Source organism: Ambystoma mexicanum, chromosome 7q (genome assembly GCF_040938575.1).
Source record: "Ambystoma mexicanum isolate Mex_15411 chromosome 7q, UKY_AmexF1_1, whole genome shotgun sequence".
NCBI classification, from domain to species: Eukaryota; Metazoa; Chordata; class Amphibia; order Caudata; family Ambystomatidae; genus Ambystoma; species Ambystoma mexicanum.
Genome location: NC_090941.1, coordinates 1,062,379,924 through 1,062,403,504, shown reverse-complemented (window position 1 = coordinate 1,062,403,504; position 23,581 = coordinate 1,062,379,924). Strand labels below are relative to the sequence as shown.

Below are 23,581 nucleotides of genomic sequence, written 5' to 3'. Positions count from 1 at the left end.
CTGCCTCAAATTGAATGTCGGCAAGTCTGAGGTCTTGGTCGTGGGATCCGCCTACGCCACCTCTCTCTGCACTCTCATTTTGGCCTTCTTCTATTGGTTCTTTCCCTGTCCCTGCGTCGGTTGTTAAAAATCTTGGGGTTACATTTTCTGCCTCCCTTTGCATGTCTTCCCAGATCAGCGCAGTTTGCCAGGCGGGCCATTTCCAGCTGAAGATCCTGAGAAAGGTGTTGCAGTTTATCCCCAGTCACCTTTGCGCCCCGGTGGTTGCAGCTTTACTTCTTAAATCGCATAGACCACTGCAACTCCCTGTACCTGGCGCAACCGGACTATATGGTACAATGCTTACAAATCTCTCCGAATTCTGCGGCCCAGCTAGCCAACGGCACCCCATTCAGGGATCACATCTCCCCTATTCAGCGAGCTCTTCATTGCCTTCATATGCCACGCATGTGCACTTTAAATCTCTGTGTCTTGTACACAGAACCTTGCATGCTGTGGTGTCCAAGTACCTACAGCTTAAGTTCCGGCCCTACGTTCCTGGCCACCCTCTGCGCTCTGGAGACAGGTTTCTCATTTCTGTGCCGAGATTTCGGTTTGTCTGAATGGGTGGCCGTTTTTCTGTGAGGGCTGGCAAACTGCGGAACGTCGTGCCCATTGCACTTCAGTCGGCGGTGGCCCATCTGCACTTTAGACGTGCTTTAAAAACTCTGCCCTTTTTATCTCCCTGCCCGGCCTTCGGTGCCTTCTCAGTCTTTAGCACCAGGTTGCCTTTTGGTGTCAGTTGCGCTGTACCTCGATACAAAATGGATAACGTAACTAACAAACCACAGTTGGGTGATCTGGAAAACCCATAGCATTTTGCTGTTAGCCTTATGACAGCAAAATAAAAATGAGACAATGTAGGTCCCAAACTAGGTAACGTTAGTTCAGTACAGGGGTTTATAAAAAAGCAGATGGTGGTCCCTTATACTCTAAGCAGTGCCTGCCCCATCTGGTCACTGCCGAGGTTTGCTTAAACTTCCCAATCTATTGAGTCGACCCGTGTCTGGGTGAGAAATGCAGTACCTTTGCTGAAACGCAGGCTCAGTAATATTCCTGGAATGGTTTCATGTCGTTTGCTGGGCTTGTAAGGTTGCAATGATTCACATTTGTTAGCACCTGGGCTGGAGCCGGACTCCAATATCAGGCCTCAAAGTCTGCACTAGCCATTGGTTACTGAAAATGACTCTTGGCGAGTAAAAAAATAGCGTACTTGGTAGATGGGTAGAACTGAGTGGGGCCAGTACATTTGCATGCATGGCTAGTAATTTGCAATTTAAATTGTAATCTCTGCCAATACCAAACGGTTTTCTACTGTGAGGTGCGCTATCTAACAGCAATATCTCAAGATAAAGGGGAACATGAGTTGGGAAAGGAATTCATTGGTGTTCAACGGAGTATAGGTTACCCACATACCCACAATTCGCAATTTAAACAGAGCCATACTACTTACTGCACAGGCTGTACATCACACCACAGTGGTTGCACAAACTGGACCCGCTCTAAAGTGGGTGCATGTCCAAAGTTTCGCTTTGCTGGTGCTACGTTTTCAGGTTATGACCGCAAATTATTTTATATAATGTTACTTTGCTTTTTTCAAAGAGCCAAATCCTTGTCCTAAGCATATTGTTCCCCTGCCTGGGATCACCAGACTAATCTGCTGGGAAAAATAGCAATAGCCAGGGTGATGCAATAAGGAAGGAAAGCAGATAAGGAGTTTGTAGATGCACAGAAGGAGTTAGGTAGGCCTAAATGCTTGTTTTAGCATGGACGCATGGTTTGTCCATTGCAGATGGACAACCTTCCAGAGAGATGCAAAATAGAAGAGTATTGCTGAGTTAATATGTGCACTGGAATGCCAAGGAGTTATGGAGGATCGCAGGGTAGAGGTCGAGTAGGGTTGGGTGCATGAGAGCATGCACAGGCAATGTTGGTACATCTGTAGTCTTACAATACCTAGAATGGCATTTTACAGTACAGCAACGTCATTTAGGGGTCGCAGCTGCTAGCCCCCCCCCCCCCCAGGTCTCCCTTGCTACCCGTAAAAACAAAATTGTAAAACTTGGGCTGTGGCCAGTGCCATGTGGCTCTTTGCTTCCTGAGTGTCTGGCTTTCTTGTTCAAGAAGAGGGGTTCCACAAGCCTAACACTTCAGCACTGACCCTAAATAAGAAAGAATAGGAATAACAAATAATTTGTCTTTCTGGAATTCATTACAATAATTGCTCGACTCATTAAAGGTTTATTTCAGGCACACTTCAGGGGGTCAATGATTTAGTCTGTTCTTAAACACCTCAACTCAGCCTTTCATCCTTCTGAAGTACATAAAGGAGTACCTATACAGGTTGGGTGATATTGTATTTATATTTGTTCTATATAAATCGGGTAAGCATAAGTGCTATTAACACATCATTATTTGGCCATGGACATCTGCTGGCATTCACATAATTTGGTAATATGGGCCTATACACACTGATCTTAACGATACATATGGAGATCCATACTTGTATGATATGTATATGACAATATAGTGATATTGTAAACATTTTCTCAGTGTACTTGGGAACAATACTATGTGATGCCACTTCCTGTTTTGTCAAGGGGTGAAACGCTGTGTTCCATCACTTCCTGTGATATCGCTTCAGGGTGGGGTCAAATGACATCACTTCCTGTGATGTAATCAGAGGTCAATGGTAATGTGATGACACTTCCGTTACCCCTGCCATTTTGGTGAAATGACGTCCGTGGTACAGCAGGTTTATTACTGAATAATGGTTCTCAGACTACCAAGTCAAATTTAGCCTAATCCAAGAGTGGGACGTGTGAGAGGTGAATGTTGCTAAGGAGGTGGACAGAATTCTAGGCCTAGACATTAAGTAAACTATTTCAGTTCTGTATAGGTCTTCATGCCACAGTAATTCGCCTCATACAGGACTGAGGAGTGGGAGGGCATCTGTCTGCTTGCAGCCCATCAATGGAAAAAGCAGCACTTAAGGGCCCCTCAGGACCAGACAGCAACAAACTTCCACTTCTATAATAGGGATAAGTGGGTGAAGAAACTTCAATAGTAGGGTGGTTTTAAGTAGCCATGCTTTCCATTGAGGACACAGCCCCGAAGCTGCTGTCTGTACAGTTGTGCCATGCTAGCAAATATTTGAGGATTCCCATGTTATTGTAGAGACTGTGACCTCCCTGGCCCCCCTTGGACGCTTACGCTGGCAATAATCTTCAAATAAACCAGCCCTTACCAACCCTTTCCCTGTGCTGCGGTTACTTATTTCCTATTTTTGTATTTGACCTGTTCCTTTTACAGTGCAGTGAAGCCTTCAGCTTCACTACACTGCTTTTGCTCATCTGACTTCTTCGGGCTGTCAGAACTGGCAAACATTGTTTCCTTTAATCTAGTTACTTTGCTACTACTTTTAGTAACTTATTACTTGTGGTACATTTTTATCAGTGTACAATGCATTTTACAATGCTGTACAATCGGGTACACTTTTTGTTTTGCCCCAGACTAAACACCCAGAGGAGTTTTGGTTACACTAGGTGTGCTAAAATGGACAGGCTGGTGGCAGCAGTGACTTTTTACCATTGTTTGGTGCATTTCGTTTTAGCCTTAGCGCGTTTGGGTACCAACTGTGACTAGTGTCCAACATGGCCATGTCACAAGGTTTTTCACTTGTCCTTTGGCCATCTTGTCTTTTATCCTTCTTCCTGGCCCATGAGGCCAGGAAAATTCTTACATGGACTTCCAGTGCCCAGGAAACCAGATGCTTTTGGCGGGCTACTGGAGGTCTGTGTGTGCTGTCTGGTCCCTATCCACAAACTGGTGCCAGTGTGTCTGAGTGGAATGAACGAGTTTTGCCGCCAGTGGTCCTGATTGGACCACTGCTGGGGTGTGTGTGGGGCGGATCGGTAATTGGCCACTAGGGAGATGCTGCTCTTATGGGGCTTTTATGAGAAGAGGACCCCTGCAGCCCCTCTAGATAGATTAGGGAAGAAACTGAAGGAGCCAAGGCTCCTGTCCAGCTACACGACTTGCGAGGAGACCGTGAACCCGTCGGAAGAAGGAATGGCAACCAACTTCTTCTGCTGCCCTAGTAGAGCCCTGTCCTGTGGAAGATCTCCAGCAGTCCTGCGAAGGAGTGGCGACCCTTGAAGTGGAGGGAACATCCATTCTCAACACCAGCTCAAGAGTCCTACGAAGAAGAGCCATCGGAAGCGCTCCAGGACCGCCCTGTGCCTGACAAGCTCCAGGTTTGGGCTGCCATGCTGCAGACGTTGCCGCTCCAAGTTGCCGCCTGGAACTTGGGGGTGATGGGGCCTTCCTGGCCCGAAACTGCTCATCTGTGTCCATTCCTGTCCTGAGAGGGGCGCTGCATTCAGTTCTGCTGCATTCTTCAACTGGGAGATGATGTACCAGCCTTAGACACTGACAGCAGAGCTGCTCGAATCTGCAACCCCTGGGAGTCAAGGGCTGAGGCTGACAGCAGGGAAAGCAACCTTCTTCAATTCGACCTGACAAGCCCTGTGAAGAAACGGGGGTGAGTTGTAGCAATATTTACCTGAACTCCTATACTCCTTTTTAAAAGTTTAACTTTTAGATGAATTTGGCTTTGCCATTGCTTGCTCACACAAGCACTCTGAAAGTTGGGAACACGTTTGTTGGCTAGTTTAACTGGTCCCCTGACACTTTGAACTGTTCACTGAAACCCAGAGACCCTGCCTTCATTTTTTCCAGCTTCACAAAACTTTGCTGAACCTTTGGGCACAATGCCCCATACATTTAGGAATGGACTTCTGAAGTAAGGATTGACTCTCTGTTCACTTGCAGTGCTAATACTAATCTGTACCTTCCTTTTCAGGGGTTTGCTATGTATTTTGCACATCCCCAGTAAGTGTATATATGTATCTAATGTTCAGTATTGAGTGATAATATTGCCTGTTAGAAGTCATTCTTCACCGTGTATGTAAAGACGTATTTTTATACCTGTTTGTCTAAGTGTGTTTGACTATTTCACTGTGTGCGCTCAGTGTGGACCCCTTAACAAGCTCACCACCTCTTGTGACTTATCCTAGTCCGCTTGTCTTGCTACCTTGAACTGGTTTGGCTGCAGCTCCCAGAGTTGTCCCTGTCACAATATAGGTCCACCAGGCCAGAGTATAGAAAATCAGTGCTAACACCTAGTTAGTTGGGAGAAACCCAGATAGCTGTGGGAAAAACTCAGTTGACTGGATAACCTGAACTTTCTACAGCACTTCAAAGTCTCAGGACAGTCTTCAGGACAAGTTTGGAAATAATAGACTGAAAACACATGAATGCATCCCAAAAACGGACACAGAGATGAGAGAAAGGTCATACAGGGAGCCCTTCCAAAGCAATAGGCGGGCGACTGGCTTCCATATAAACCAGTCACAACAAAAATGAGTTTACTGCAAGCCTGAATCCCAGGCGTAGATCTTTTGTCAGTCTTAGGATAAATGGGGATGAGAGCAGTTAGGACATTCTTCAAAAAAACTCTTAAACCCATGTGGGAACACATGAAAACATGTGGAAACTCACCATGGTCAATTACATAACTACTAGATGGATGTTGTTGTGAACTGGGGATAGCAAAAGAAAAGACGGAGTGGCGACTCCCGAGCTGCGCTTGCTTGGCACCAGCTCCCAACCCCAAATAAAAAAAGTCAAATGACAGATTTCATATACTTTCTAACTGACATTAGCGAGGGGGCCATATCATTGAAATGTATGGCATTGCGCCTGTCGCAATAGTTAAAGAAGGGTCTGTATGGGCCACAATAGAACAGGAGACTTTACAGCAGTCTAGACAAGGCAGTGAAGACAGCAGCATCCTGATGGAAAGGAACATATCTGCTGATATCATGCAAGGGATAACCACCACAGATTAGCAAAGAAATCATTATGGAGTTGTACACGTGCTGTTCCACTTGATATTTTATCGATGTACCCGCACTTACCTTATAAACCTTTATATAGCGCAGCATACACCCAAGGGCATCATGGCCCTAAAAGCAAGCCAGGAGATCACAGGGAACATCAATTCAACAAAAAAAGACTTTAGAAGACGACGGAAGGAAGAGTGGCCCGCAGAGACTGTGGAAGAGAAGTACAAAACCTAGCCGCAACCACAGAAAACGCCCGAACACCCACACGGGCAAGACTGAACAGAGGTACCTGGATAGAAAGCAAATCTTGTGAACGCAGTGGGAGGTTAAGCACGTAGGGGCTGAATTTATGCTGAAAATATTCCAGCCCTGTGCCATAGAAAGCTCGAAGGACTATACACAGAGCCTTGAACTTGACTCTCTGTGCAACAGGAAGCCAGTGCAATGATCTCAGCAGGGGGGTGGGGGGGTTAGAAGACCTAGTTTCCAGCCTGGCTTCAGCATTGTGCAGGAGTTGCAGACAGAGCATAAAGTACAAAGGCTGTCCTAGGTAGAGGGAATTACAATAATCTACTGTGCTAAGCACAAGCGAACCCACTGCAGGAACAAGAAACTTCGCAGGAAGGAAGGGTAGCACCTTACGTAGAATGCTAACCTGATAGTGCGAGACTGGCACACAGCAGCAATTTGTGCCTCAAGAGAGAGAGGATGATAGCCTAACCCCTAGGTCCTTCACATGTGTCACTGGAGTGACAAACAGGCCCAACGAGGGGAACCAAAAGAGTGTCCATAGAGAAGTAGCAGAGGGGGCACACCACTCGAACCTCAGTTTTGTACCCATTCAGTTTCAGCAAGTTGATGCTCATCCAGCAACCCACGGCCCCAAGGCACTCCCTCAGCTGAGAGGCATGACCAGGATCAGACAGATCCAGCTGCAAGATTACCTCGGTATCATCAGCATACGAGTAGCACCGGAGGCCGCTGAGCACTGTGTGTTGAATATAGAAAGACCCCTGGCCATCATTTGGATATCGAACATTGGACTACGCCGGAGTTTACGCCAGATGCAAATGTAAATGCCCCATTGCTGTCCGAGTTCACCTTTATGAATGCATGCACCACCTAATCAGTTGTATGTTTTTACCCTTGAATGTTACCTACTTATGATCTGAATTGTATTATACAACTGGAAAGGAATTAATTAAGCCTTACAGATAATTAAGACTTACAGATTATGGGAGGGGTCATTGTTGGGAGTTGTGATGAATCCTGCAGAGTCCTCACAAAGTCCCTGCCTAAAGTCTCCTCCCAGGTGGCAAAGGAAAGGCAGACACTTCTTGATCCGGACCCCTGGGGGTGGTATTAGCTAGGAGGATCGGCTGGGAGAAGGGCCCCAGGGGAACGCCATTGGATGAGACGATGTATTCATCTTCCCCAAGGAAGCAAATGTCAGTGATGCCAAAGTAGGTAATGGCTTGGTATCAAAAAGAGCTATTAACGTCCCAAGCTAACCATTGCAATGTGGATAAAATCAATAAATCACTTATGCCTTGTGAAGAAGAACCCCCCCCTTTGAGGTCACAGACATTCACAAAGATGAAAGCTTCCATCTGAAAAACATAATTCCTTGGTAAAGTCAAATACTTATAATTTAATCTTTATAATACTCCTTCAAGGAATACAAATAAGGAAAGACATTAACTGGATATTAATGTTGTAATTATAAATGCAGATCTTCACACTGTGGACTCCAAGTCCCATAACTCCCAAAGCACTGGGACGAAAAAGAGAGCTGCAGAGGCAAGAAACTGCAAAGTGCATCCAATTAGTAGTAATGACCCACAAAGGGACAGGCCAGAAAGGAGAAGGAGAGTAGCAACAGGAGGTGGAGTAGTTATGGATATTTCACGTGGCAGCAGAATTTGTTAGAGGAGAGAAGAGACATTGGGACCACCATTGTGAATCGAGCGGCTGCCGGTCCCGAGAGGGTCTCCTCTTTCCAAGACCTTAATTGCAGCAATTGCGCAGTCGGAAGCACAGAGATTGACGGCTTTCCCTCTGAGAAGCACAGCTGCAGAGGTTGCGCAGCAGAAGGCGTGCAATTCAGAAGCTCTCCTTAGTTGAAGAGCACCAAAGACACGTAGGCGCAAAGAAAGCTCCTTTTGGACTTGCGCCGGAAGCCAAGAAGCAGAGGCTGCCGGGCCGCGAAGGAAAACAGAAGCAGGGGACCTCGAGGCAGCGAGCTGAACAGATTTGCACGCCAGACCAAGTGAGGTCACTAAGATAGATTGTGATCCTGCAGCGCTCAATAACTGCCCGCTGGCCCGTTCTGGGTGCCTTAAGCATAACAATACTACATGCAGAGGGAAAGGGATAAGAAACCATGTTTTTGAATACCAAACTGATGCAAAGCAGAACATCCATTCTTTAATAAACCAAGCTGACTTTAAAAAGGTAAAGAGGCAGAATAAGAACTTCACAATCAGGCCAGAAGGGTATGATTGTTTGCATGTGTGTCAGATTAAAAGCCAGCAACAAATGAGAGCAATAATTTGAATAAACTATTGCCAAAGCCAAACGAGAGTTGTACTAAAACAAGTTGAAAAGTACTAACATTGACAAAGCCAAAAGAGGGCATTAATAATCTCAGTGTTTGTAAAACATATTGCCCATATCCAAAGAAGGTCATAAAAGGAACTGGCTTAAAACCACATTGCCAATGCCATAGAAGTGTAAGCGTGAGAGTGAACCATTGTCAGCAGTTGGTTCATGCGGAAGAGGGAGAACAAGAAAGGCAGGAGGGTTGCCCTTCCGATAAGAGATACTGAGGAGGAGTGGAAGATAACCTGCATTGAACGTGGCCGTGGCAATCACGTGAGTGTAATAAACACCAGCACTGCGTTTCTTTTTTTCCCTGCAGAAGTACTTAAGATTGATGATGTGGAGCAAGAGACATTGCTAACTTGTCAGAAGATGACCTTTACCACAGAAGTACTTGTAGTTAGTTTATTCAGGCTTGGCAGGAGAGTACACCAGATCAGAGGACTGTGTAGCAATTTATTGTGTTCTGGCATGAGAGTACACCAGAATAGAGAACTTTGTAGTAGTTGGCCTGGCAGATGAGTGGAGCAGGTGGAAGTCGATTAAGTACTGAGAACCACTAAGATGTTTTGCTCAACTGTTGCAGAATTATCCTGACAAATTAATATTGCTGAAGCAAGTGTTGTGTGACCTGCTGCAGAATTATCTACAATGGTCAAAACAACTGTTTTGTGAACTATTGTAGAGTTATCCTGACAAACACTTTGTTGATTTGATGATCTGTAGAAGTATTCTTGGTGCAGGAGAAGAAGTTGTTTGGAGCTCTTTTCTCCTAAGTGAAAAGAGGATGGCCTTTTTGAATACTTTAAAACTGTTGATTGAAGTCACATTGGAACATACAGAACTGTATTGGAACTTTTGTTGTCAAGTTGGAACTTTATTACAAGACAGGATTACCTTATCCTTTGGAAATGGTGAATAGAGTCCTACTTGAATCTGGAGAAGGGTAATGTACCCAGATTATAAGGAGAGACAGTTATGCTTTGAACTGAACGGTTACAATTATTGCTTTTCAATGGTCATATTTTACCTTTTTAAATGGTCAAATGTACAAGTGTGAGGGACAGAAACCTTTTCTTAGAGTTTCATTTAGGTTATTTTAGGCAGGGAAATCCTCATCAAGGTAAGGATAGTGAGGAATTTATCAAACCTTTCGAGTTGATAAAATGGCATCTTCACAAAGTTGTCTGCCCACATTTATGATCCCTCACAGAGTATAGAGGAATTTCCCAAGGCAAAGCTGAGGGCTATAAATTGGAAAAGAGGTAATTATACTAAGAGATATTTTCTCCTTCCGTGGTCTGGAACATTACTATCACTTTGTTATTTAGTCATTAACAGCCTTCAAAATGTGCACTTGCCACTAGCCATGCCTAGTTAGACTTGTGTGGAGAAATGAGGGGGCCAGTGGCTTTATGCCTGGGTAGGTGCTTGCAAATTGAAATGTTTACCTCTATATTAAGCATTGACCTAGAAACAAACGTTATCCTTTGAGTTTTGTTTCTCATTAATTTGGAAAAATCAAACTGCATGGTCGTCAGGGTCAATAATGGCACTACAGCCCTCGGACCGGGTCTTTAAAGAAGAGGCCTTCTACGAGCAGCAGGCTGCGTTATTACAGCGGGTGCTGGGTGTTAGCAAGTGGCTGGCAATAATATTTCTCCCACCCGAACGGGCGGGAGAAATATTATTGAAGAGGCCTTCTACAAGCAGCAGGCTGCGTTATTACAGTGGGTGCTGGGTGTTAGAGAGTGGCTGGTAGCCACTCTCTAACACCCAGCACCCGCCATAATAACACAGCCTGCTGCTCGTAGAAGGCCTTTCAAAAGGTCTTCTACGAGCAGCAGGCTGGGTTATTACTGCAGGTGCTGGTGTTAGCAAGTGGCTGAGAATAATATTTCTACAGCCCGAACGGGTGGGAGAAATATTATTGCCAGCCACTGTTTAACACTCAGCACCCGCTGTAATAACTTCACAGCTACTCCAACATTCTGTGACCAATGTAGGATTATCATTTTTGAAGTTTCAAAAATAATAATTCCCAGAACAATGACATCACAGGATAATACAAAACATACATTGTTGGCACCACTGAAGCATGCCAAAGTTCAGCTCTTTTTATCCGAGTACCATCATGCCAATGCCATACGGTAACGTAATTTCCAAAGTAATGCAATTATTAACACATGGTCATGCCACTTTCAACAGTGGCAAGCTAGGCACAGAAAGCCCAGACTAGAGTAAGTTTCCCCGGATAACAGCATTGTAATGCCAATTTGAACATCACTATGTTTATAAAATGGCAATGGCAGCAACTGCTAGTTGGCCACCAGTTCAGAGTACACAGCAGCTCTCTTCACTGGCTGTACATGCACAGGCACCGAGCATGCACCAGAAGGGGCCACCGAGATGAAGCGACAAATTAAGCACATGCCTACTAGGCAAGCCAGCAGGGCCTAGTATTCTACACAGGGTGCAACCTCTATAGCAGGGGTCTGCAACCTGGGGCTATCCACATATTTCGGACTACAACTCCAATGATCACTCAGCATTGATAATGCAAGTTAGGATCGATGGGTGTTGCAGTCCAAAACATCTTGAGAGCCAAAGGTTGCAGACCCCTGCTCTATAGCTTCCATTTAAGGCCACTGGTCAGACATGATCATGTTTTCTCCAGAACAAGTCTCCTGCTGGCGGAGACTGAGATTTAATGACACTTGCACAGGCATAGGTGAAGGGCTCGCCAATATTGGAGGACTTGGTGCTGAGGAATTACTTTGCACATAGTGAGCTTTACACGCTGTGCTGTTGTGAAATGGATAAAGCAGTTGAGAATAAAACAAGAAGTCTGTGCCACAAGTGAGCCTTAGTATGTTGGTGTAACCTTTGCCTAATACACAACCCATCAAACAGCACAATATGGAAAGATGTTCAAATGTTAAAAATGTACAATTCTGAATGGTATCTTAGCACCAAATTCAATGACCTAACTTTACAGAAGGTATAAATTACACAGAGCTGGTAGGCGACGTTTGCCACTGCTCTGTAGCAGCAGCCCAGGCAGTTACATATTTATTGCAAGTTGAACACTGAATGACATGGTGACGGATACCCCCCTTGGTCTGAGATGCAGATGCTGTGTGATGGTGTTACACTCTGCCACTTGACTTCACTGGTGGGGGACCTAAGGGATGTCCCGGCAAGAGTGCAGAACAGAGTCAAGTAGCTGTCAGGTGAGGTCAGTGGATTGGTCTGAGCCCAATCAAAGTAATCACCTACCAGTCCACTGTACAGACAGACTAATGTGTTGCATGCTTTATCCTGGAGCTTGCCTTAGAGTCACATTAATTACTTGCCACTGTAAAAAGCAGTAGAATCTGTCACTGTCTGGTAGGACTGCTTAAAAAGCAGTAGCCTACTGCCTAAATCTGTAGGGTTGGCAAGTGTGCCACTCTACACCCAGCACCCACAGTAAGCAGCATCAGTCCTGGGTGAAGATGTGTGCTCCCCGGGCCCCCCACTGCTGATGGTGGAAACAGTGGGGCAGGGTCGGACTGAGGCATACAGTTGTCTCGGGCACCAACGAAAAGTGCTCCAAAGTTGCAAACCAATGGGAATTAATTCCTGTGACGCTGTTTTTGATCAAATGTGATGCAAATTGTACAAGAATATTCAGCAACACTGGTCAAAACAATTAGTCACATAATTTAGTCCAGTAACTTATCAAACTGGCCCACATTGGCAAAAAAGGTGGCCCACTTTGACCCAAAAAAATGGGCCCACACAAGCATTTTGCGTTTTTGGTTAAGCCATGGGCCCATTGCCCTATAGGCCAGTCCGAGCAGCCTGCAGCGGTGCATGGAGGTTAGCTGCCCAATTGATCACGAGACAGGCAGCCAGAGCCAGTAGGAAGCTTTACACTGGCCATAACCTTAATGTGAGCACTGCAAAGCGCATATTAAAAGCCCCAGAACAAAAATTGTGACTTTTTTTGCTGTGCTTTGCGGACTGGAAACATGGGGGCAGTTGCTGGACCCCCTGCCCCCAGAGACTCGAGGCCTCTTGTTTGTAAAGGCGAAAGGCCCCAACTCTGTCCCCGATTGATGGGCTAGGCGGTAGCAAGTGGCTGCGCTGGCATTTGTTCGGGTGGGAGAAATATAATGTTCACTCCATAGCGGGTGCTGAGGGGCCATGTCGATTCACGAGGCACCCCCAGAGTGAGTGTGCATTGTTGTGGGTAGGTAATGACTTGCTTTTTGCTTATCTTGTAGGAATTGGTAAGAGTGTAGAGGAAGATTAGGCAGAGAGGACCTTCCCACTGTGACTTGATAACAACGGGCATGAGAGGTAAGCAAAGTCTAGCCCAACTTTTTATTTTAAAATTAACGGGAGACCATTTTGCATTAAAGCTGTCAAGAGTCCCACAATGTGTAAGTTGGATACCTTAAACACCACATGTGCACAGAAAGTGACTCAAAGCTAGCTAGTTCTTTTAAAGCGGAGTTCATCCATGAGATCAAACATGGTTTTGCATTCCGAGATGTGTAGTGTTCGGTTTGAGTGGTGCAAATACTCCAAGGAGGTTGCTTTGGGTGTACTTTGCAAATAAACTAGACCATTGTGGCTCTTGTTTAACCCAAAACAAATGTGTACTAATTAGAGCTTGGAGGTTTGTGGCAGGTAAGTTAAATTGCTGGCAATTCTGGCTTCACTGCTTAACCAAAGCATGTGATCCTGGGCAAATCATTTGACCCACCAAGTGCTGGCAAGAACAGACATTTGAATTTTCTCCATAGGCAATGTCCGTGGCCTCAGCCCTACAGATAAGGGGTGTATCAGCCCCTTTTACTCCCTTTAAAAAAGGCAAATACACCCAACAAAAAATGTGTGCCTCTGCTTTCACCCACACAGTTCCATGTAGATTATGGTTGGACCAGTAGTACCACAGGAAGAAACTAGGGTTATATATGTAACTTGATATCATAAAATAAAAATTGCATATGCACACACTATTGAGTCTTTAATTGATGTCTTGTTAACAACATGAAGGCCACAGCACTGTGCTGCAACACTGACTGCATGACCCAACCACACATCCTTGAACTGAAAAATGTTTTAGAGCTTTATTTGTTTGGCCATTCATGCAGCGAACCTTTACATTTTACAGACTTGCACTGATGTTCAGAGGTACATAAAAATCATTTCTGCATTCTTGCAAATTCTATATCTTGGGGTACAACTAATTCTGGTGACATTAATATTAGTACAAAATTGCTAATCAAATAAATTTTAATTAGCTAAATCTGCTAATCAATTTTTTAAAACTAACTTATGCCTTGATTGCCAAGAGTGACATAATAGCATGATAAAGTAATCGCAGTGTGGATAGTACAAGTATTGGATATATGAAAAAATTAGATAATGAGTCAACACAACTGTGTTTTGGCCTTTGGGCTATCTTGAGTAGCAGAAATTGGGTCGGCCTTCATCAGGACAGGGACAACAAGTATACGTGAGAGATCCTATGCGTTCTGTCAAAAGAAATAGACAGAACATAGTGTCAAGGGTTTAGTTATGTAAGTTCTAATGGCTATTAATGCATTTTTTATAATATGTGTTTCCAGCAAGAAACTGATTCTGATGTGTATGGTGCTTACCTTAGTCAGGTGCACAGAAGTCAGAAGACGTGGCCTCTCAGATCACGTGCCTGTGTGGGCTGACACCGTCCCGACCCCTATGGCCTCAACCCGCTTTCACAGCAACAAACGTGGAGTTGGTAAAAAAAGAGCAAAGCTGTCGGCGAAGCATTTGGTTTATACGCGTTCACAGTGGAAGCAGGACGACACAGAGCAGAAACGCAAGACGTTGCCACAGGTCGGTGCATGAACTATAAAAACGGGATTGAGCCCAATTAACATTGTGGCTATTTGCAATCACAGAAGGAAAGCTTATCCCCTTCCCAACAGCCAGCAAACACACGGCAAGGGCAGAGAGGCTGTCAGGAGCACTGTGATAGCACGACAGCCGAGGCGCGGCCCAGTGCCGCAGCTCCAGCAAGGGGGGGGGGCAGTAACTCCAAACGTTTGAAAGGGGGAAAAGGAAACAACGCATGCTTTATAAAAAAGGAAAATAGCGCTAATAACACATGCGCAGGTTGGAAGCAAGACAGCACAGAGCATTCACACGTTACAACCTCGAACAGCATGAGAAAACACGTGGTGATGCACCCAGGCATTACAGAAGGTGTAATCCTTTCCGCACAGCTGTGCTAACACACGGTTACAGCGGAGAAGCTGGCATTGACCCCAGTGTAGCAGCACTATAGAGGGAACAACAGCAGAAACTCTACAGCCAAGAACAAGAGCACATCTCGGGGGGCCATACCCACACATTGGACACAACGAGCGCCCAGAGCAAGGAACTTTGAAGGGCTCATTTCCAGGGGAGCAAAAGCATTAACACCCCAGAGGAAGGTCCAAAGCTACATAAGCAAGCTATTGCCAGGGCAGGAACAAGGATGATGGACCCCCTCGCCTTAAAGGAGAAATTGCTCTTGGAATGGGCAAAGGAGGCAGAAGCAGCACAGGGCATGGACGTGGTCAAGAAGAAGATGGCAGAAATAGCAGCAGCCAGCAGAGAATCTGAAGCAGATACAGTGACAGAAGGAGAGGCCGGCGAGGAAGAGGACCAAGAGGAACAAGAAGTGCAGGTAAAGAGGAAAAGGCACCAATATGTCTGCAGCATTCCAGCCTCAGCAGATGTCCACCCAGGCAGAAAAAGAAAAGAAAAAACAGGTACTGTGCAGAATGACTTGGGGCCAATGTCAGAACATTTTTTTAAATGGCACAAAGAAGGGGGCGCTGGGAAAAAGAAAAGGCACAGGGAAGACTCCAGCAGCGAGGGGGAAAGTTTGACTCAGAGCGAGGATGACCAAGGCCACCTCACAGCATGCGTCGGGCCCAGTAGCAGTAGTGAAACCCGGGGCTCAAAATTACCAAATTTGGCAGGCGCACGGCTACAAAAAATTTAAATAGAAATGTGAAGAAGACCATTGAATGGCATATTGAGCGTAAAATTAAGAAAATATGGAAAAATATTGTCCCATTTGTAACACCAGAGCCTTCCTTGGTAAACGCTCAAGCATGGGTGGCCAACTTCTGACACATAAAAATGTCTCCACCCTCATTAGATTCCAGTTAAGGTTTGTGCTTAAAAAAGCCATAAGGGCAGCGGGTTCGGACCCAGCAGAATTTGGGTCCCACTCCTTCAGGATTGGGGCGGCAACATCGCCTGGATGGGAGGCTTACAGGAGAAAACAATAAAAATGGATTGGGGTGGAGATCTGGAGAATACAAAAAATACATTAGGAAAGACTTGATCTAACAGTCATCTAGCCCCAGCCCCTCTTCTCGCCCTCTCCACACAGGGGGACCTCCATTAAAAACAGCATGGATTGTGGCCCACTCCATCACAAGGGCCAGCAGATGGCTGTAGGAAACACAGGAAGGCCTGCACTTTCAGAACACAGTCACTTACTGGTGGGGCAAGCCCGGCATGTGCTGGGGTGACCGGCACAAGCTTGCCATCCTACTGGGAGTCAGCACCCCACCCCCTGACTTCCTGATAATTCATCTAGGGGGCAGTGACCTGGTCCAGTTGGGAAGAAAATCACTACTGACAGATATGTGCTCCTCACTCAGGACCATTGCACATTGCTGGAAACAAATGGAGCTCATTTATTTATTTATTTGCATTTGTAAAGCGCACAACTGCCCTCTGGCATCGAGGCGCTGTTAAGAAGGCTTAGTTACGTAAGTGCTTGCGAGAAACAGACAAAAACATACATGCGTATAGCCCGTCCTCAACTGGCAGAGTGCGGCTTAACTTAGTTACAAAAGTGCTAGCAGTGACATACAGTTTGCCTGACCCAATTTGGAGGGTGGCAGCAGCATATAATGCATAAAGACTATATAGGTGGCACAGACCTGATGCCCGACCCCATCTTGAAGGGCGGCAGCAGCATGCAATGCAAAACGTCAGTTGCAAGTACGTGGTGCAAGAACATGTTGCATGAAGGCAGCAGCACACAAATGCATGGTCAAAAATCAGTAGGTAGAATACATGGTGCCGATCACATGTTGCGTGATGGCAACACCACACAAATGCATGGTCAAAAATCAGTAGGCAGAATACATGGTGCCGATCACATGTCACGTGATGGCAACACCACACAAATGCAAGGTCAAAAATCAGTAGCCAGAATACATGGTGCCGATCACATGTTGCGTGATGGCAACACCACACAAATGCAAGGTAAAAAATCAGCAGCCAGAATACATGGTGGCGATCACATGTTGCGTGATGGCAACACCATACAAATGCAAGGTCAAAAATCAGTAGGCAGAATACATGGTGCCGATCACATGTCGCGTGATGGCAACACCACACAAATGCAAGGTTAAAAATCAGTAGGCAGAATGCATGGTGCCGATCACATGTTGCGTGATGGCAACACCACACAAATGCGTGGTTTTAATCAAAAACAAATGCATGGTTTCAGCCACAATAAACAGAGGGGCTACTAAGCTCTAATGCATGGTAGAAGTCAGCAAAGAATGGTATGGTACCCACCCCATGTTGAAGGGCAGTGGATAGATACTGGTTCAATATAGAGATTGGAGGACTAAAGCATGGTGCCAATCTACAGTTAGAGGAAGGCAGCTAAATACATATGCTGGGTTGGGTCAAAGGGGCTCTCTCACACTCACAGGTGGCCAGCCAGAGTAGGGTGGGCTCTCTCACAGGCGACCAGCGGGAGGGCGGTTATAGGCGAGGGGACAGAGACCGGAGCGGCGGGCGGCGTACTGCAGTGGACAGGGGTAGACAGGGCCTTAGTCATGGGCCTTGTTCGGATGGGCCGGCTCCCACCTCCCGGTTGCAGGAGCAACCAATAGGGAGAGGGAGCAGGCAAGGCCAGGCAGACAATCAGATGAAAAAACAAGGCGACCATGATGGAAAGGCACATTCAAATTGTGCCAAGACTGCAGGAAACTGGCAAACATTGTAGAAATGCCTAAAGAGACAACAAAAGTCCATTAAACAAATTTTGTCGACACGCGATTTCAGGGTGGCATTTTTAGAGAGCTTAATTTCCATTTTCGTGCATTTTCAAAAAAAGTCACCTCATAGCACACGTACTCAGCGGGAGCAGCCAGGCTTACCCTATAATTCCAAAAAAGCACTCTGGGCCTGGAGAAATCCATGAGAGCCACGGCATTGCAGCCAAGAGACAGCAGAGTAGAAAGAAGAAAGGTGAAATGTGAGGGGGCCTCGTCGTGGGCCTTGTTCGGATGGGCCAGTGCCCGCCTCCTGGTTGCAGGGATTGACTTTCCAAGCCAGGAGCAACCAATCGGATGAAAAAACAAGGCGACCTCATGCTGTCTGAAATCCTCCCGCGCAAACACTGGCACAGCGCTGAGTCCAACAAAGCAATAGAAATTTCCAGGCGTAAATTGAACAAATCCCTGTGCAACTTCTGCACATTCTTGGGACTCAAGTTCATAAACACAGGATCACATTGTATAATAAAGGCCTATTTATCAGTAACAGGATTCACCTCTCCATAGAACACATGGACATTTCCACAAGAGACATCTTCTGTACATTGGCAGAGAGGGGTTGTACATAGATGTCTATTTTGGGGAGACCTGAGGGACCGTGCATCCCCTTGGGGTGACGGCAGGGATCAGCCTCGAGTTGGCCCTTCGTGGGAGTAGGGGCCGCGCTCACCTGATCCCTTGTTCCCCAAAATGTTTGGTTTTACATAATGTATGTGCTGGTTTATTTTCTTTACACATAGCTCAGGATACAATAAAGCTTGTGGCCAAAGTTTTTCCACCCTATTTGGTTGTCTGGCCTCATCATTATGGCACTGTCATTAATATCAGCTGTCACACCCTGAAGCGCACCCCCGCAACTAAAACACTTCCAGGCTTATTTACATGGACCCCCCTTGGAAGTGGAAGGCCCAGGGGCATAAGAGGGGAGGTGGCATTGCAGGGGAAGCAGACATGGGCAGCACCTACCAGGTGCTTGCCCATTAACACCCAGGTGTGCAGGTTGGGACACCAGGCACCAAGAACAAAAGGGGCGCCCCAGCCGACGAGAAGGTGACAGGGGCAGGTGACAACCGCCTGTCAAACAGGTATTCCCTGCCCCTGACACCCACATCAAAGGCCCCCTCCCATCCAGATGGACGGGGAGACAAAAAGGCCTTTGATGCTTGAATGGGGCTACCTGCCCTCAGGCCAATTTTGGCCTATATCTGAGGGGGGCAAGGCAGCCCCCAATCAGCATTCCCCTTGCCCAGCACTGCAGGAGCAGTGCGTACTGCGGACCTCTTCAAGAGGTGAAAAAGGAATTCAAAAAACCTCCCTCCCTTCAAGTAGGGCAGTCCTATTTTTGTACCCATTTTAAACACTAGGCAAAATCGCCGCTCAGGAAAAAGTTGAGAAGTAGAGCAGGTACCAACACACATTACTTTTTTAAATCACAGAAATGTCGATAAGAAAAGAAGGTAACATACGCCTCGCAAAAGGCAATTAAATAACAAAAGAACGCTTTGCAGGGGGCTGAACAAAAGGTGAGTATGTGGAAATACAAAGTCCATTAATACATCAATAAGGAGGAAAAGGAACAAAATACCCAAAAAGACAAATGCAAAATATATAAAATGAAACAAACTGGTCAAAAAAAGTAAGGCATGTTCTAAACATCTTCTACCTACTAAAATGACTCGCAAAAGACAAAGAAATTATAAATTCATGGTAAAAGCAAAGGCAACAGATGGAGAAGCTTGGAAAGAGAATAACGCCTCTCAAGGGGGAAATCCAAAAGGGATTTATATGTTAATAGGAAGGCTAATAATGCCTCAATATGGAGTAAAACGCATAAAACACTGGAAAAAGGCAAACGTCTCAATAAGTAGAAAGCCAGTGGCTAATCAAAAACTGAAATGGAAAAGTAACACATGAAGAAGTAATCAAGGATCAGAAGATAAGCCGGACGCGGCTCACACGCCGGGTCCACAGAAAGTCGCAAGCTTTAGAATGACGGGCGGCAGGGATCAGCCTCGAGTTGGCCCTGCGTGGGAGTAGGGTCCCAGCTGACCTGATCCCTTGTTCCCCGAAATGTGTTTTGGTTTTACATTATGTTTTTGTTGGTTGGTTTTCTTTACACATAGCTCAGGATACAATAAAGCTTGTGGTCAAAGTTTTTCCACCCTATTTGGTTGTCTGGCCTCATCATTATGGTACTGTCATTAATGTCAGCTGTCACACCCTGCTCTGCACCCCCGCACTAAAACACTTACAGGCTTATTTCATAGAAACAGGGACAGAAATTCAGAACGTACTTATTATATGCCTCTGGAAGGTTCCTTGCATCCTTCATGCATGCCTCCGATAGCATCCCTGCGCACGTTGTTCATAAATCCCCAGAGTCGACTCTGGCATACATTTCCCCGATGCTCGCTACATGCAATTCCCCAATGCCGTTCTTACATCATAGTTACCCAATGCATGCAGTTCCCACTTGCCCATAATGCACGATTAGCAGAAACCAGCGGGGGGAAAAGAAACACGCGTGGTATTGTGTACAGCAGGGGTGCTTTTCCATGTGTGAAGAAGGGGGTGTTGTGGGAACCAGACACAGGCATCGTGTTGGGTTTAGCACAGACAGCGCTGTGCGACAGTCACAAGAACAAAGCGCGTGAAGGAAGGAGCACATCCAGCGCTGTAGAATGGGGTTTTGAGAAAGGTGATAAAATGCATCCAAACAAGGTGTTTGCAATGGGTGCAAGGGACTGTTCACAGGGGATGTGAAGTGCCAGAACCAACACATTAGTGAAACACGGCCAGGGTGTGTGGGGGGACAGCGCTTGGATGTAAAGACAGGCTGTCTGAAACACAACCGAGTTGTACAGAGAAACGTTGTAGGATCTGTAGTCCGAGTTTCATAATGGGAACAGCAGAAATTCAAGTTCCAGAACGCAATAAAAAAAAATCAGGCCTGCATAAGCACCTACAGAACGGAATAGATCACGTTGGCGACCATGCCACACTGTGTTGGTAGGATTCGAAGGGTAGGATGTTGGGCTACAGAGCTGTACTGTTGGGGGCACAGCCAATGCTCTACAAAGTGAGTGTTGGGGAGAGTGCATACTGGGCAGTAAAGATAAGCCGTTGCAAGCACAGGTATATTCCATACTTGTTTTGGGGGCATAGGGCGGCCTGTCCATGTATATTTGGGACACAGGCATGGTGTTGTTAATGGTTGGAGGGCAGCGGCATAGGTGTGCTGACAGGGGGTTGTGGAAAGCTTATACTGAGCTGCAGGATATGCATGGCGGCAGCACAACACAGACAGTGCTGTGTAGTGGAGGAGGTACGGTAGAGGACTGGCAACGATGCACAGACAAGTGCTATGGCATAGGCACGGGTATATATGTGGCACATCAAGACGTGGAGGAGCATGGGTTGTGCAGGTAGGGTGGTGATGGGGGAGCATGGGTTGTGCAGGTAGGGTGGTGATGGGGGAGCATGAGTTGTGCATGTAGGGTGGTGATGGAGGGGCATGGGTTGTGCAGGTAGGGTGCTGATGGAGGAGAATGGGTTGTACAGGTAGGGTGGTGATAGGGGAGCATGGGTTGTGCAGGTAGGGTGGTGATGGAGGGGCATGGGTTGTGCAGGTAGGGTGGTGATGGAGGGGCATGGGTTGTGCAGGTAGGGTGGTGATGGAGGGGCATGGGTTGTGCATGTAGGGTGGTGATGGAGGGGCATGGGTTGTGCATGTAGGGTGGTGATGGAGGGGCATGGGTTGTGCAGGTAGGGTGGTGATGGAGGGGCATGGGTTGTGCAGGTAGGGTGGTGATGGAGGGGCATGGGTTGTGCAGGTAGGGTGGTGATGGAGGGGTATGGGTTGTGCAGGTAGGGTGGTAATGGAGGGGCATGGGTTGTGCAGGTAGGGTGGTGATGGGGAGCATGGGTTGTGCAGGAAGGGTGGTGATGGAAGAGCATAGGTAGGGTGGTGATGGGGAGCATGGGTTGTGCAGGTAGGGTGGTGATGGAGGGGCATGGGTTGTGCAGGTAGGGTGGTGATGGAGGGGCATGGGTTGTGCAGGTAGGGTGGTAATGGAGGGGCATGGGTTGTGCAGGTAGGGTGGTAATGGAGGGGCATGGGTTGTGCAGGTAGGGTGGTGATGGGGAGCATGGGTTGTGCAGGTAGGGTGGTGATGGAGGGGCATGGGTTGTGCAGGTAGGGTGGTGATGGAGGGGCATGGGTTGTGCAGGTAGGGTGGTGAGGGGGAGCATGGGTTGTGCAGGTAGGGTGGTGATGGAGGGGCATGGGTTGTGCAGGTAGGGTGGTGATGGAGGGGCATGGGTTGCGCAGGTAGGGTGGTGATGGAGGGGCATGGGTTGTGCAGGTAGGGTGGTGATGGGGAGCATGGGTTGTGCAGGTAGGGTGGTGATGGAGGGGGATGGGTTGTGCAGGTAGGGTGGTGATGGAGGGGCATGGGTTGTGCAGGTAGGGTGGTGATGGAGGGGCATGGGTTGTGCAGGTAGGGTGGTGAGGGGGAGCATGGGTTGTGCAGGTAGGGTGGTGATGGAGGGGCATGGGTTGTGCAGGTAGGGTGGTGATGGAGGGGCATGGGTTGTGCAGGTAGGGTGGTGAAGTGCAATCAGGGCGGGGAGGAGCACTGGAATGGTGTTGTCTGGGCTGTGCAGACAGCCATGCGGGCATGTGTAGGGATATGGGCGTGGGCTTCCCTGCCAGCACGAGAAGGAGTCCAGACACATGCAGGGCTGAGCACTAGTGGCACCAACCCGGAAGGTAGACACTGGGTGCAGTGCACACGCAGGAGTGTGGGGTTCTTGAGGGCGCTGGCAGGCGGGTTACACACACACACACAGTGCAGCTAGCATGTCTCCTTACCTGTCCTCCTCTGCTTCCAGTCCCGGTGCAGAGGGTGGGGTGGGGGGGGTGAGGAGCAGCCAGGCACGGGGGGAGGGAGGAGGTAGAAGGCAAGAGCGCGAGGGTGGGTGGGGGATAGAAGGGCTCGCGGAGACTCGGTTAGCAACAGGAGGCTGGCGGCAGCAGCCACACTTCCGCTCCCCGGCCTGGGGACAGGAAATTGGAGCGGCAGCAGTGGGTGCGCCAGCTCTCAGGCCCCGCCAGGGGGCGCGCGCGGCCAAGGCAGAGAAGCCTTGTAAAGTGGAGAGCGCGCGCACCCGCGCGGCCTCCAGCATTTCGGAGGCGCGCGCGTTCCTCGCTTCTGAACCCAAGGGAAAGAGTCCGGGGAACCCCAGGCGCGCCCGCCTCGGAGCTCTGCAAGCGGGTGGCTCGCGGCCCGTGTGTGCGCAGGCGCGCGCGCGCGCGCTTTCCACCTCTGAGCTCTGGCAGCGGGGCGCGGCCTGAGCCTGGAGCTCACAGGGGAGCGCGAGCCCCCTGTGCTCAGTCGGTTGGGTGGCAGTGGCAGATTGCATGGGTTTTCTGGGACACAATCGGATCCAAATCTCTCACGTTTCACAAATCAAAAACCCACAACGTATCTGCTTTTTGCGGGGTTTGCGCCTAACCCCTCCCCAAAGTATTAAACACTCGGCCATTGCCTCGCCCAAAAGTGTTGCTGAACCTAACGTTTGCATATTTTAATTTTTAAATTTTTTAAATGCTTTATTTGGTTTTTAGACATTTGCAAACCTTTTGCCTTTGGTGTTACAGTCGAATTATTTATAGTATTAACAGAAATTTTAAAAGAAGAAAATATCCATTTGTATCAATCAAATGCTTATTCATTATGTGCTTGGTAATTTTTTGTTTTTAAGTTGTATGTGCTTGGTCCTTTTTTGTTTTTAAGTTGTAAACGTTTACATATGACAAGTGACCGACTGTTTTGAGTAGTACCAACACATTATTTCATAAAATGCGTTGCACTGCTCACAACTACGAGCTGCACAGTAATGTATGTAAAT

The 23,581-nt window shown here is 47.3% G+C and overlaps 1 protein-coding gene across 1 annotated transcript in view; it reads right to left on the bottom strand.

Annotated features, from left to right (window-relative positions):
- Window positions 1-22,775, bottom strand: part of LOC138528617 (ankyrin repeat domain-containing protein 50-like) — a 394,440-nt gene extending 371,665 nt beyond the window's left edge. Inside the window, exon 1 of the mRNA XM_069640417.1 lies at window positions 22,542-22,775. The gene's annotated coding sequence lies outside the window, so the exon portion shown is untranslated. The remainder of the gene's footprint in view (window positions 1-22,541) is intronic.
- Window positions 22,776-23,581: the final 806 nt, after the last annotated feature.